Source organism: Xyrauchen texanus, unplaced genomic scaffold (assembly GCF_025860055.1).
Source record: "Xyrauchen texanus isolate HMW12.3.18 unplaced genomic scaffold, RBS_HiC_50CHRs HiC_scaffold_63, whole genome shotgun sequence".
NCBI classification, from domain to species: domain Eukaryota; kingdom Metazoa; phylum Chordata; class Actinopteri; order Cypriniformes; family Catostomidae; genus Xyrauchen; species Xyrauchen texanus.
Window position 1 is genome coordinate 94,689 of NW_026266610.1, and position 14,626 is coordinate 109,314.

At 52.4% G+C, this 14,626-nt stretch overlaps 1 long non-coding RNA gene across 1 annotated transcript; it reads left to right on the forward strand.

Moving 5' to 3' along the window:
• Nucleotides 1–11,942: 11,942 nt before the first annotated feature.
• LOC127642463 (uncharacterized) lies at nucleotides 11,943–13,814 on the forward strand. The gene is made up of 4 exons (XR_007970369.1): nucleotides 11,943–12,261; nucleotides 13,160–13,318; nucleotides 13,417–13,653; nucleotides 13,754–13,814. It is a non-coding gene; the product is annotated as an uncharacterized LOC127642463 (long non-coding RNA).
• Nucleotides 13,815–14,626: the final 812 nt, after the last annotated feature.

Sequence of the window (14,626 nt, forward strand, 5' to 3'; positions counted from 1 at the left end):
CCGGTCAATTTCCATATTTGACCGGGCATATCTCAGGAACCAAGCCGACTTTGGGATCCATACTCTGGGGTCATGGGGGCACAAGGGTCCCTACCCATGCCCGGAGTTTGGAGCTCCAAGTCGGCGTTGTTTCCGAGATACACCGGTCAAATTCCCATATTTGACCGGTAATATCTCAGGAACCAAGCCGACTTTGGGATCCATGCCCTGGGGTCATGGGGGTCACAAGGGTCCCTACCCATGCCCATAGTATGGGGCTCCAAATCGGCTTAGTTCCCGAGATACACCGGTCAAATCTCATCCAGGGGAAGCCTATAGGGCACCCGTCAAATAGGTTACAGGATGGATGCTGTTTCTGACTTAGACATTTTCAGCGGGTCAGATCCTGTAAAGATTTGGGGATTTCACCATATGTGGTGAAGTCCAGTCAGTAACTTATTAAGCTACAGGCTGGATGCTGATTTGACCGGTGTATCTCGAGAACCAAGCCGACTTTCGGCTCCATACTCTGGGGTCATGGGGGCACAAGGATCCCTACCCATGCCCGGAGATTGGAGCCCCACGTCGGCGTGGTTTCGAGATACACCCGGTCAATTTCCCATATTTGACCGGGCATATCTCAGGAACCAAGCCAACTTTGGGATCCATACTCTGGGGTCATGGGGGCACAAGGGTCCCTACCCATTCCCAGAGTATGGAGCTCAAAGTCGACGTAGTTTCGAGATACACCCGGTCAATTCTGAACCGGAAGTGACTGTATCTCGGAAAGGGAAGGTTCCAGGAGCTGGGGGCGGTGGGGTCAGAAGGGGCCCTATGGGCCCCCTCATGCCCGTAGTTTGGTGCTCCAACTCGGCTTATCTCCCAAGATACACCCGGTTATACATAAGGGACTTTTGGACAAAACGGACGATATCTCGGAAATGACGAGGCCCAGCGGATCGTCCTTTGGTCGGGTGAGGGTCTCCTAGGGACCCTCTCAGACCCCAGAGTCCCGAGGCTCTGGGACCCTTCCTTACGAAGTGCACCCTTTCCTGTTGGGCCCCTTATCTCGGACCGTGGGGCGCTAGAAGATCGGGCCAGGGCCCGTTGGAGAGGGCCCCTCGGGACCTTACTTTGACCCGAGTTTGGTGTCAGCTAGGCGGCCGGGTCCCCGAAGTTATAGCCGTTCAAAATTTGGAGCCAACCTTCAACTTATTCGACAGAGCCCCTATAGGCTTCCCCTGACAGTACAATAATGGGTCATATTTCATAATTACAGTGGTTTTATGGGGTGAAACCTACTGTACACCACACAGGGGACACACCACAACACACTCATGCACATTACAGCTATTATTTATGCACAATTTGCATAATATTCGACTGTCCAGGGGGAAGCCTATAGGGCACCCGTCAAATAAGTTACAGGATGGATGCTGTTTCTGACTTAGACATTTTCAGCGGGTCAGATCCTGTAAAGATTTGGGGATTTCACCATATGTGGTGAAGTCCAGTCAGTAACTTATTAAGCTACAGGTTGGATGCTGATTTTGACCGGGTGTGTTTCGAGAACCAAGCCGACTTTGGGATCCATGCCCTGGGGTCATGGGGGGAAGAAGGATCCCTACCCATGCCCAGAGTATGGGGTTCCAAGTCGGCTTAGTTCCCAGATACACCGGTCAAATCCCATCCAGGGGAAGCCTATAGGGCACCTGTCAAATAGGTTACAGGATGGATGCTGTTTCTGACTTAGACATTTTCAGCGGGTCAGATCCTGTAAAGATTTGGGGATTTCACCATATGTGGTGAAGTCCAGTCAGTAACTTATTAAGCTACAGGTTGGATGCTGATTTTGACCATGTGTATCTCGAGAACCAAGCCGACTTTCGGCTCCATACTCTGGGGTCATGGGGGGCACAAAGGTCCCTACCCATGCCCAGAGTATGGAGCTCCAAGTCGGCTTAGTTCCCGAGATACACCCGGTCAAATCTCATCCAGGGGGAAGCCTATAGGGCACCCGTCACATAGGTTACAGGATGGATGCTGTTTCTGACTTAGACATTTTCAGCGGGTCAGATCCTGTAAAGATTTGGGGATTTCACCATATGTGGTGAAGTCCAGTCAGTAACTTATTAAGCTACAGGTTGGATGCTGATTTTGACCGGGTGTATTTTGAGAACCAAGCCGACTTTCGGCTCCATACTCTGGGGTCATGGGGGCACAAGGGTCCCTACCCATGCCCAGAGTATGGAGCTCAAGTCGGCGTGGTTTCGAGAAACACCGGTCAATTTCCCATATTTGACCGGGCATATCTCAGGAACCAAGCTCGACTTTGGGATCCATACTCTGGGGTCATGGGGGCACAAGGGTCCCTACCCATGCCCGGAGTTTGGAGCTCCAAGTCGGCGTTGTTTCCGAGATACACCCGGTCAAATTCCCATATTTGACCGGTAATATCTCAGGAACCAAGCCGACTTTGGGATCCATGCCCTGGGGTCATGGGGGTCACAAGGGTCCCTACCCATGCCCATAGTATGGGGCTCCAAATCGGCTTAGTTCCCGAGATACACCCGGTCAAATCTCATCCAGGGGAAGCCTATAGGGCACCCGTCAAATAGGTTACAGGATGGATGCTGTTTCTGACTTAGACATTTTCAGCGGGTCAGATCCTGTAAAGATTTGGGGATTTCACCATATGTGGTGAAGTCCAGTCAGTAACTTATTAAGCTACAGGCTGGATGCTGATTTGACCGGGTGTATCTCGAGAACCAAGCCGACTTTCGGCTCCATACTCTGGGGTCATGGGGGGCACAAGGATCCCTACCCATGCCCGGAGATTGGAGCCCCACGTCGGCGTGGTTTCCGAGATACACCCGGTCAATTTCCCATATTTGACCGGGCATATCTCAGGAACCAAGCCAACTTTGGGATCCATACTCTGGGGTCATGGGGGGCACAAGGGTCCCTACCCATTCCCAGAGTATGGAGCTCAAAGTCGGCGTAGTTTCCGAGATACACCCGGTCAATTCTGAACCGGAAGTGACTGTATCTCGGAAAGGGAAGGTTCCAGGAGCTGGGGGCGGTGGGGTCAGAAGGGGCCCTATGGGCCCCCCTCATGCCCGTAGTTTGGTGCTCCAACTCGGCTTATCTCCCAAGATACACCCGGTTATACATAAGGGACTTTTGGACAAAACGGACGATATCTCGGAAATGACGAGGCCCAGCGGATCGTCCTTTTGGTCGGTGAGGGTCTCCTAGGGACCCTCTCAGACCCCAGAGTCCCGAGGCTCTGGGACCCTTCCTTACGAAGTGCACCCTTTCCTGTTGGGCCCCTTATCTCGGACCGTGGGAGCGCTAGAAGATCGGGCCAGGGCCCGTTGGAGAGGGCCCCTCGGGACCTTACTTTGACCCGAGTTTGGTGTCGCTAAGTGGCCGGGTCCCCGAGTTATAGCCGTTCAAAATTTGGAGCCAACCTTCAACTTATTCGACAGAGCCCCTATAGGCTTCCCCTGACAGTACAATAATGGGTCATATTTCATAATTACAGTGGTTTTATGGGGTGAAACCTACTGTACACCACACAGGGGACACACCACAACACACTCATGCACATTACAGCTATTATTTATGCACAATTTGCATAATATTCGACTGTCCAGGGGAAGCCTATAGGGCACCGTCAAATAAGTTACAGGATGGATGCTGTTTCTGACTTAGACATTTTCAGCGGGTCAGATCCTGTAAAGATTTGGGGATTTCACCATATGTGGTGAAGTCCAGTCAGTAACTTATTAAGCTACAGGTTGGATGCTGATTTTGACTGGTGTGTTTGAGAACCAAGCCGACTTTGGGATCCATGCCCTGGGGTCATGGGGGAAGAAGGATCCCTACCCATGCCCAGAGTATGGGGTTCCAAGTCGGCTTAGTTCCCGAGATACACCGGTCAAATCCCATCCAGGGGAAGCCTATAGGGCACCTGTCAAATAAGTTACAGGATGGATGCTGTTTCTGACTTAGACATTTTCAGCGGGTCAGATCCTGTAAAGATTTGGGGATTTCACCATATGTGGTGAAGTCCAGTCAGTAACTTATTAAGCTACAGGTTGGATGCTGATTTTGACCATGTGTATCTCGAGAACCAAGCCGACTTCGGCTCCATACTCTGGGGTCATGGGGGCACAAAGGTCCCTACCCATGCCCAGAGTATGGAGCTCCAAGTCGGCTTAGTTCCCGAGATACACCCGGTCAAATCTCATCCAGGGGGAAGCCTATAGGGCACCCGTCACATAGGTTACAGGATGGATGCTGTTTCTGACTTAGACATTTTCAGCGGGTCAGATCCTGTAAAGATTTGGGGATTTCACCATATGTGGTGAAGTCCAGTCAGTAACTTATTAAGCTACAGGTTGGATGCTGATTTTGACCGGGTGTATTTTGAGAACCAAGCCGACTTTCGGCTCCATACTCTGGGGTCATGGGGGCACAAGGGTCCCTACCCATGCCCAGAGTATGGAGCTCAAGTCGGCGTGGTTTCCGAGAAACACCGGTCAATTTCCCATATTTGACCGGGCATATCTCAGGAACCAAGCCGACTTTGGGATCCATACTCTGGGGTCATGGGGGCACAAGGGTCCCTACCCATGCCCGGAGTTTGGAGCTCCAAGTCGGCGTTGTTTCCGAGATACACCGGTCAAATTCCCATATTTGATCGGTAATATCTCAGGAACCAAGCCGACTTTGGGATCCATGCCCTGGGGTCATGGGGGTCACAAGGGTCCCTACCCATGCCCATAGTATGGGGCTCCAAATCGGCTTAGTTCCGAGATACACCGGTCAAATCCCATCCAGGGGAAGCCTATAGGGCACCCGTCAAATAGGTTACAGGATGGATGCTGTTTCTGACTTAGACATTTTCAGCGGGTCAGATCCTGTAAAGATTTGGGGATTTCACCATATGTGGTGAAGTCCAGTCAGTAACTTATTAAGCTACAGGCTGGATGCTGATTTTGACCGGGTGTATCTCGAGAACCAAGCCGACTTTCGGCTCCACACTCTGGGGTCATGGGGGCACAAGGGTCCCTACCCATGCCCGGAGATTGGAGCCCCACGTCGGCGTGGTTTCGAGATACACCGGTCAATTTCCATATTTGACCGGGCATATCTCAGGAACCAAGCCAACTTTGGGATCCATACTCTGGGGTCATGGGGGGCACAAGGGTCCCTACCCATTCCCAGAGTATGGAGCTCAAAGTCGGCGTAGTTTCCGAGATACACCCGGTCAATTGTGAACCGGAAGTGACTGTATCTCGGAAAGGGAAGGTTCCAGGAGCTGGGGCGGTGGGGTCAGAAGGGGCCCTATGGGCCCCCTCATGCCCGTAGTTTGGTGCTCCAACTCGGCTTATCTCCCAAGATACACCCGGTTATACATAAGGGACTTTTGGACAAAGCGGACGATATCTCGGAAATGACGAGGCCCAGCGGATCGTCCTTTTGGTCGGTGAGGGTCTCCTAGGGACCCTCTCAGACCCCAGAGTCCCGAGGCTCTGGGACCCTTCCTTACGAAGTGCACCCTTTCCTGTTGGGCCCCTTATCTCGGACCGTGGGGCGCTAGAAGATCGGGCCAGGGCCCGTTGGAGAGGGCCCCTCGGGACCTTACTTTGACCCGAGTTTGGTGTCAGCTAGGCGGCCGGGTCCCGAGTTATAGCCGTTCAAAATTTGGAGCCAACCTTCAACTTATTCGACAGAGCCCCTATAGGCTTCCCCTGACAGTACAATAATGGGTCATATTTCATAATTACAGTGGTTTTATGGGGTGAAACCTACTGTACACCACACAGGGGACACACCACAACACACTCATGCACATTACAGCTATTATTTATGCACAATTTGCATAATATTCGACTGTCCAGGGGGAAGCCTATAGGGCACCCGTCAAATAAGTTACAGGATGGATGCTGTTTCTGACTTAGACATTTTCAGCGGGTCAGATCCTGTAAAGATTTGGGGATTTCACCATATGTGGTGAAGTCCAGTCAGTAACATATTAAGCTACAGGTTGGATGCTGAATTTGACCGGGTGTATCTCAGGAACCAAGACGACTTTGGGCTCCATACTATGGGGTCATGGGGGGCCCAAGGGTCCCTACCCATGCCCGGAGATTGGAGCTCCAAGTCGAGCTTAGTTCCCGAGATACACCGGTCAAATCTCATCCAGGGGAAGCCTATAGGGCACCCGTCAAATAAGTTACAGGATGGATGCTGTTTCTGACTTAGACATATTCAGCGGGTCAGATCCTGTAAAGATTTGGGGATTTCACCATATGTGGTGAAGTCCAGTCAGTAACTTATTAAGCTACAGGTTGGATGCTGATTTTGACGGGTGTGTTTAGAGAACCAAGCCGACTTTGGGATCCATGCCCTGGGGTCATGGGGGGCAGAAGGATCCCTACCCATGCCCAGAGTATGGGGCTCCAAGTCGGCTTAGTTCCGAGATACACCGGTCAAATCCCATCCAGGGGAAGCCTATAGGGCACCCGTCAAATAAGTTACAGGATGGATGCTGTTTCTGACTTAGACATTTTCAGCGGGTCAGATCCTGTAAAGATTTGGGGATTTCACCATATGTGGTGAAGTCCAGTCAGTAACTTATTAAGCTACAGGTTGGATGCTGATTTTGACCGGTGTATCTAGAGAACCAAGCCGACTTTCGGCTCCATACTCTGGGGTCATGGGGGCACAAAGTTCCCTACCCATGCCCAGAGTATGGAGCTCCAAGTCGACTTAGTTCCGAGATACACCGGTCAAATCTCATCCAGGGGAAGCCTATAGGGCACCCGTCACATAGGTTACAGGATGGATGCTGTTTCTGACTTAGACATTTTCAGCGGGTCAGATCCTGTAAAGATTTGGGGATTTCACCATATGTGGTGAAGTCCAGTCAGTAACTTATTAAGCTACAGGTTGGATGCTGATTTTGACCGGTGTATTTTGAGAACCAAGCCGACTTTCGGCTCCATACTCTGGGGTCATGGGGGCACAAGGGTCCCTACCCATGCCCAGAGTATGGAGCTCCAAGTCGGCGTGGTTCCAGATACACCGGTTAAAATCCCATCCCGGTAAATAGTTCGGACCGCTCTATCTCCCGAACCAGACCGACCACGGACAAGGTGCCAGTCTCGTTCGAAAGGGCTGCCCGAGACCTTTCCAACGAGCCCGGCCTCGCCTCTCTAGCCCACCGGGAACATAAAAAGGGCCCACGTTGCAGCCGGAGGGGGAGACAGCCTGTCAGTGGTGCTGAAAGGAAAGCGGCATCGACTTTATTCATTCATCGGCCTCTACCCTCGCCGTCCGGTGGGATAGAGAGACGGGGAGGGTGTCGTTGGAAAGGTCTCGAAGAGCCCGTCGAACGAGACCGGTCCGAGTCCGTGCTCGGTCCGGTTCGGGAGAGAGGTTTTGCGTGAAGGGCGTTACACTGGGGCCCCTAACTCCGGTTCCTCTTGGGCTAGAGAGTCAAGCCAGGGGTCCTCGGAAGCGTCTCGAGGGGCCCTTTCCAACGAGCCCAGACACGAGAGAGTGGGTGCCGGGTTCGGGAGCCATGGGCCGAGAGTGCAAAATGCCATCTCGGTCTCCCGGGCATATCTCGGAAACGGAAGGTCCCAGGAGCTGGGGACGGTGGGGTCAGAAGGGGCCCTATGGGACCCTCTAATGCCCGGAGAATGGAGCTCATACTCAGCTTATCTCCCAAGATACACCCGGTTATACATAAGGGTCTTTTGGACAAAACGGTCGATATCTCGGAAATGACGAGGCCCAGCGGATCGTCCTTTGGGGCGGAGAGGGGCTCCTAGGGGCCCTCTCAGACCCCAGAGTCCCGAGCCTCTGGGACCCTTCCTTCCGAAGTGCACCCTTTCCTGTTGGGCCCCTTATCTCGGACCGTGGGAGCGCAGAAGCTCGGGCCAGGGCCCGTTGGAGAGGGCCCTCGGGACCTTACTTTGACCCGAGTTTGGTGTCGCTAGGGCCGGGTCCCCGAGTTATAGTCGTTAAAATTTGGAGCCAACCTGCAACTTATTCGACAGAGCCCCTATAGGCTTCCCCTGACAGTACAATAATAGGTCATATTTCATAATTACAGTGGTTTTATGAGGTGAAACCTACTGTACAACACACAGGGGACACACCACAACACACTGATGTACATTTCAGCTATTATTTATGCACAATTTGCATAATATTCGACTGTCCAGGGGAAGCCTATAGGGCACCCGTCAAATAGGTTACAGGATGGATGCTGTTTCTGACTTAGACATATTCAGCGGGTCAGATCCTGTAAAGATTTGGGGATTTCACCATATGTGGTGAAGTCCAGTCGGTAACTTATTAAGCTACAGGTTGGATGCTGATTTTGACCGGGTGTATCTCGAGAACCAAGCCGACTTTCGGCTCCATACTCTGGGGTCATGGGGGCACAAGGGTCCCTACCCATGCCCAGAGTATGGGGCTCCAAGTCGGCTTAGTTCCCGAGATACACCCGGTCAAATCTCATCCAGGGGAAGCCTATAGGGCACCCGTCAAATAAGTTACAGGATGGATGCTGTTTCTGACTTAGACATTTTCAGCGGGTCAGATCCTGTAAAGATTTGGGGATTTCACCATATGTGGTGAAGTCCAGTCGGTAACTTATTAAGCTACAGGTTGGATGCTGATTTTGACTGGGTGTATTTGAGAACCAAGCCGACTTTGGCTCCATACTCTGGGGTCATGGGGGCACAAGGGTCCCTACCCATGCCCAGAGTATGGAGCTCAAGTCGGCGTGGTTTCCGAGAAACACCTGGTCAATTTCCCATATTTGACCGGGCATATCTCAGGAACCAAGCCGACTTTGGGATCCATACTCTGGGGTCATGGGGGGCACAAGGGTCCCTACCCATGCCCGGAGTTTGGAGCTCCAAGTCGGCGTTGTTTCGAGATACACCGGTCAAATTCTCATATTTGACCGGTAATATCTCAGGAACCAAGCCGACTTTGGGATCCATGCCCTGGGGTCATGGGGGTCACAAGGGTCCCTACCCATGCCCATAGTATGGGGCTCCAAATCGGCTTAGTTCCCGAGATACACCCGGTCAAATCTCATCCAGGGGGAAGCCTATAGGGCACCCGTCAAATAGGTTACAGGATGGATGCTGTTTCTGACTTAGACATTTTCAGCGGGTCAGATCCTGTAAAGATTTGGGGATTTCACCATATGTGGTGAAGTCCAGTCAGTAACTTATTAAGCTACAGGCTGGATGCTGATTTTGACCGGGTGTATCTCGAGAACCAAGCCGACTTTCGGCTCCACACTCTGGGGTCATGGGGGCACAAGGGTCCCTACCCATGCCCGGAGATTGGAGCCCCACGTCGGCGTGGTTTCGAGATACACCGGTCAATTTCCCATATTTGACCGGGCATATCTCAGGAACCAAGCCGACTTTGGGATCCATACTCTGGGGTCATGGGGGCACAAGGGTCCCTACCCATTCCCAGAGTATGGAGCTCAAAGTCAGTGAGTTTCCGAGATACACCCGGTCAATTGTGAACCGGAAGTGACTGTATCTCGGAAAGGGAAGGTTCCAGGAGCTGGGGCGGTGGGGTCAGAAGGGGCCCTATGGGCCCCCTCATGCCCGTAGTTTGGTGCTCCAACTCGGCTTATCTCCCAAGATACACCCGGTTATACATAAGGGACTTTTGGACAAAGCGGACGATATCTCGGAAATGACGAGGCCCAGCGGATCGTCCTTTTGGTCGGTGAGGGTCTCCGAGGGACCCTCTCAGACCCCAGAGTCCCGAGGCTCTGGGACCCTTCCTTACGAAGTGCACCCTTTCCTGTTGGGCCCCTTATCTCGGACCGTGGGGCGCTAGAAGATCGGGCCAGGGCCCGTTGGAGAGGGCCCCTCGGGACCTTACTTTGACCCGAGTTTGGTGTCGCTAGGCGGCCGGGTCCCCGAGTTATAGCCGTTCAAAATTTGGAGCCAACCTTCAACTTATTCGACAGAGCCCCTATAGGCTTCCCCTGACAGTACAATAATGGGTCATATTTCATAATTACAGTGGTTTTATGGGGTGAAACCTACTGTACACCACACAGGGGACACACCACAACACACTCATGCACATTACAGCTATTATTTATGCACAATTTGCATAATATTCGACTGTCCAGGGGGAAGCCTATAGGGCACCCGTCAAATAAGTTACAGGATGGATGCTGTTTCTGACTTAGACATTTTCAGCGGGTCAGATCCTGTAAAGATTTGGGGATTTCACCATATGTGGTGAAGTCCAGTCAGTAACTTATTAAGCTACAGGTTGGATGCTGATTTTGACCGGGTGTATCTCAGGAACCAAGACGACTTTCGGCTCCATACTCTGGGGTCATGGGGGGCCCAAGGGTCCCTACCCATGCCCGGAGATTGGAGCTCCATGTCGGCGTGGTTTCCGAGATACACCGGTCAATTTCCATTTTTGACCGGGCATAACTCAGGAACAAAGCCGACTTTGGGCTCCATAATCTGGAGTCATGGGGGCACAAGGGTCCCTACCAATGCCCAGAGTATGGGGTTCCAAGTCGGCTTTGTTCCCGAGATACACCCGGTCAAATCCCATCCAGGGGGAAGCCTATAGGGCACCCGTCAAATAAGTTACAGGATGGATGCTGTTTCTGACTTAGACATTTTCAGCGGGTCAGATCCTGTAAAGATTTGGGGATTTCACCATATGTGGTGAAGTCCAGTCAGTAACTTATTAAGCTACAGGTTGGATGCTGATTTTGACCGGGTGTATCTCAGGAACCAAGACGACTTTCGGCTCCATACTCTGGGGTCATGGGCGGCACAAAGTTCCCTACCCATGCCCAGAGTATGGAGCTCCAAGTCGGCTTAGATCCCGAGATACACCCGGTCAAATCTCATCCAGGGGGAAGCCTATAGGGCACCCGTCAAATAGGTTACAGGATGGATGCTGTTTCTGACTTAGACATTTTCAGCGGGTCAGATCCTGTAAAGATTTGGGGATTTCACCATATGTGGTGAAGTCCAGTCAGTAACTTATTAAGCTACAGGTTGGATGCTGATTTTGACCGGTGTATTTTGAGAACCAAGCCGACTTTCGGCTCCATACTCTGGGGTCATGGGGGCACAAGGGTCCCTACCCATGCCCAGAGTATGGAGCTCAAGTCGGCGTGGTTCCCGAGATACACCCGGTTAAAATCCCATCCCGGTAAATAGTTCGGACCGCTCTATCTCCCGAACCGGACCGACCACGGACAAGGGGCCAGTCTCGTTCGAAAGGGCTGCCCGAGACCTTTCCAACGAGCCCGGCCTCGCCTCTCTAGCCCACCGGGAACATAAAAAGGGCCCACGTTGCAGCCGGAGGGGGAGACAGCCTGTCAGTGGTGCTGAAAGGAAAGCGGCATCGACATTCTTCATTCATCGGCCTCGACCCTCGCCGTCCGGTGGGCTAGAGAGACCGGGAGGGTGTCGTTGGAAAGGTCTCGAAGAGCCCCGTCGACCGAGACCGGTCCGGAGTTCGTGGTCGGTCCGGTTCCGGAGGGAACTCGAGCGTAAAGGGCGCATTTGCGGGGCCCTTTCTCCGGTTCCCAGCGCTAGGGAGGCCAGGTGGGTGTCGTTGGAAAGGTCTCGGCGAGCCCGTGTAACCAGACCGGCCCCGAGTCCGTGGGCGGTCCGCTTGGGAGGGATTCAGGGTCCTAGGTGGGCCCCGAGTCTGTTTCCTAACCCTACCCTATATTTTCACTGGGCCCTTTGGAGAGGGTCTTTCTGTCTACGAGTGGAAGAGGCCTTTGTGAGAGATTTTGAAAAAAGAAGGTCAAAAATATTTCCCTGCACTCTAGGGACTCGTCCTCCTAGTATGTGGCAGTGGGGACCCTAGGCTACCAGCATGCGAAGTTTGGGGCCCCCTGGGTCGATTTTGGGAAAAATAGGCTGTTAGGTGGATGAATAGGCTGTTCGTGGGACGAGAGGAAGAGTAGGATGAAGAGTAGTCACTTAGGTGGCGCTTTAGGAACAGTGATGAAAAATAGGCTCTTAGGTGGATGAATAGGCTGTTCGTGGGACGCGAGGATGACCACGGTGAAGAGTAGGCACTTAGGTGGCACTTTAGGCACAATGATGAAAAATAGGCACTTAGGTGGATGAATAGGCTGTTCGTGGGACGAGAGGAAGACTACGGTGAAGAGTAGTCACTTAGGTGGCACTTTAGGCACAATGATGAAGAATAGGCACTTAGGTGGATGAATAGGCTGTTAGGTGGGGCCGAGGATGACCACGGTGAAGAGTAGGCACTTAGGTGGCACTTTAGGCACAGTGATGAAAAATAGGCTCTTAGGTGGATGAATAGGCTGTTAGGTGGGACCGAGAGGAAGACCACGGTGAAGAGTAGGCACTTAGGTGGCACTTTAGGCACAATGATGAAAAATAGGCACTTAGGTGGATGAATAGGCTGTTAGGTGGGACGAGGATGACCACGGTGAAGAGTAGGCACTTAGGTGGCACTTTAGGCACAATGACGAAAAATAGGCACTTAGGTGGATGAATAGGCTGTTAGGTGGGGCCGAGGATGACCACGGTGAAGAGTAGGCACTTAGGTGGCACTTTAGGCACAGTGATGAAAAATAGGCTCTTAGGTGGATGAATAGGCTGTTAGGTGGGACCGAGAGGAAGACTACGGTGAAGAGTAGGCACTTAGGTGGCACTTTAGGCACAATGATGAAAAATAGGCACTTAGGTGGATGAATAGGCTGTTAGGTGGGACCGAGGATGACCACGGTGAAGAGTAGGCACTTAGGTGGCACTTTAGGCACAATGACTGAAAAATAGGCACTTAGGTGGATGAATAGGCTGTTCGGTGGGACCGAGGATGACCCACGGTGAAGAGTAGGCACTTAGGTGGCACTTTAGGCACAGTGATGAAAAATAGGCTCTTAGGTGGATGAATAGGCTGTTAGGTGGGACCGAGAGGAAGACCACGGTGAAGAGTAGGCACTTAGGTGGCACTTTAGGCACAATGATGAAAAATAGGCACTTAGGTGGATGAATAGGCTGTTAGGTGGGACCGAGGATGACCACGGTGAAGAGTAGGCACTTAGGTGGCACTTTAGGCACAAAGATGAAAAATAGGCACTTAGGTGGATGAATAGGCTGTTCGTGGGACGCGAGGAAGACCACGGTGAAGAGTAGGCACTTAGGTGGCACTTTAGGCACAATGATGAAAAATAGGCACTTAGGTGGATGAATAGGCTGTCCGTGGGACGCGAGGATGACCACGGTGAAGAGTAGGCACTTAGGTGGCACTTTAGGCACAATGATGAAAAATAGGCACTTAGGTGGATGAATAGGCTGTCCGTGGGACTGAGGAAGACCAGGGTGAAGAGTAGGCACTTAGGTGGTACTTTAGGCACAATGATGAAAAATAGGCACTTAGGTGGATGAATAGGCTGTCCGTGGGACGCGAGGATGACCACGGTGAAGAGTAGGCACTTAGGTGGCACTTTAGGCACAATGATGAAAAATAGGCACTTAGGTGGATGAATAGGCTGTCCGTGGGACGCGAGGAAGACCACGGTGAAGAGTAGGCACTTAGGTGGCACTTTAGGCACAATGATGAAAAATAGGCACTCAGGTGGATCGAATAGGCTGTCCGTGGGGCCGAGGATGACCACGCGGTGAAGAGTAGGCACTTAGGTGGCACTTTAGGCACAGTGACGAAAATAGGCACTCAGGTGGACGAATAGGCTGTCCGTGGGACGCGAGGAAGACCACGGTGAAGAGTAGGCACTTAGGTGGCACTTTAGGCACACTGATGAAAAATAGGCACTTAGGTGGATGAATAGGCTGCCCGTGGGGCCGAGGAAGACCACGGTGAAGAGTAGGCACTTAGGTGGCACTTTAGGCCGATAGGTGGGCCAATTCATGAAGAATAGAGCCTAGGCGGTCGAATAGGCCGTTAGGTGGGACGAGAGGAAGACCACCGTGAAGAATAGGCACTTAGGTGGCACTTTAGAGCCGTTGGCGCCATCCCACAACCTATTCGGCGCTTACGTCGAGTAGGTTGCCCGTTGGACCGTGATGCCTCCTTGTGGCGAACCCCTGAACTGCAGCATTTTGCAACTTCACCAGTCTTGGTTTGGGGGCCCTGGAGGCCCAGGGAGCTAGGAGGCGGGGACAAAGCCCCAGGGCATCCTGGGGTGGGGGCCGAGGGATCCAGGGAAGCACCGGGCCCCCCAAAAATCATCTAGGGGGCTGCGCGCAGCGTCCACGAACTGCCTGCCACGAGCTGCCTAGTAAGTTACAGGACGGTCGCAGGTACCATAAGGCGAGATCAGATCAGAAGCTGGTGTTACTAGGGGAGAACAGATCAGATGCTGGTGTTACTGGGGGAGATCAGATCAGATGCAGGTATTACTGGGAGAGATCAGATCAGATGCTGATGTTACTGGGGGAGAACAGATCAGATGCTGGTGTTACTGGGGGAGAACAGATCAGATGCAGGTATTACTGGGGGAGAACAGATCAGATGCTGGTGTTACTGGGGAGATTAGATCAGATGCTGTGTTACTGGGGGAGAACAGATCAGATGCAGGTATTACTGGGGG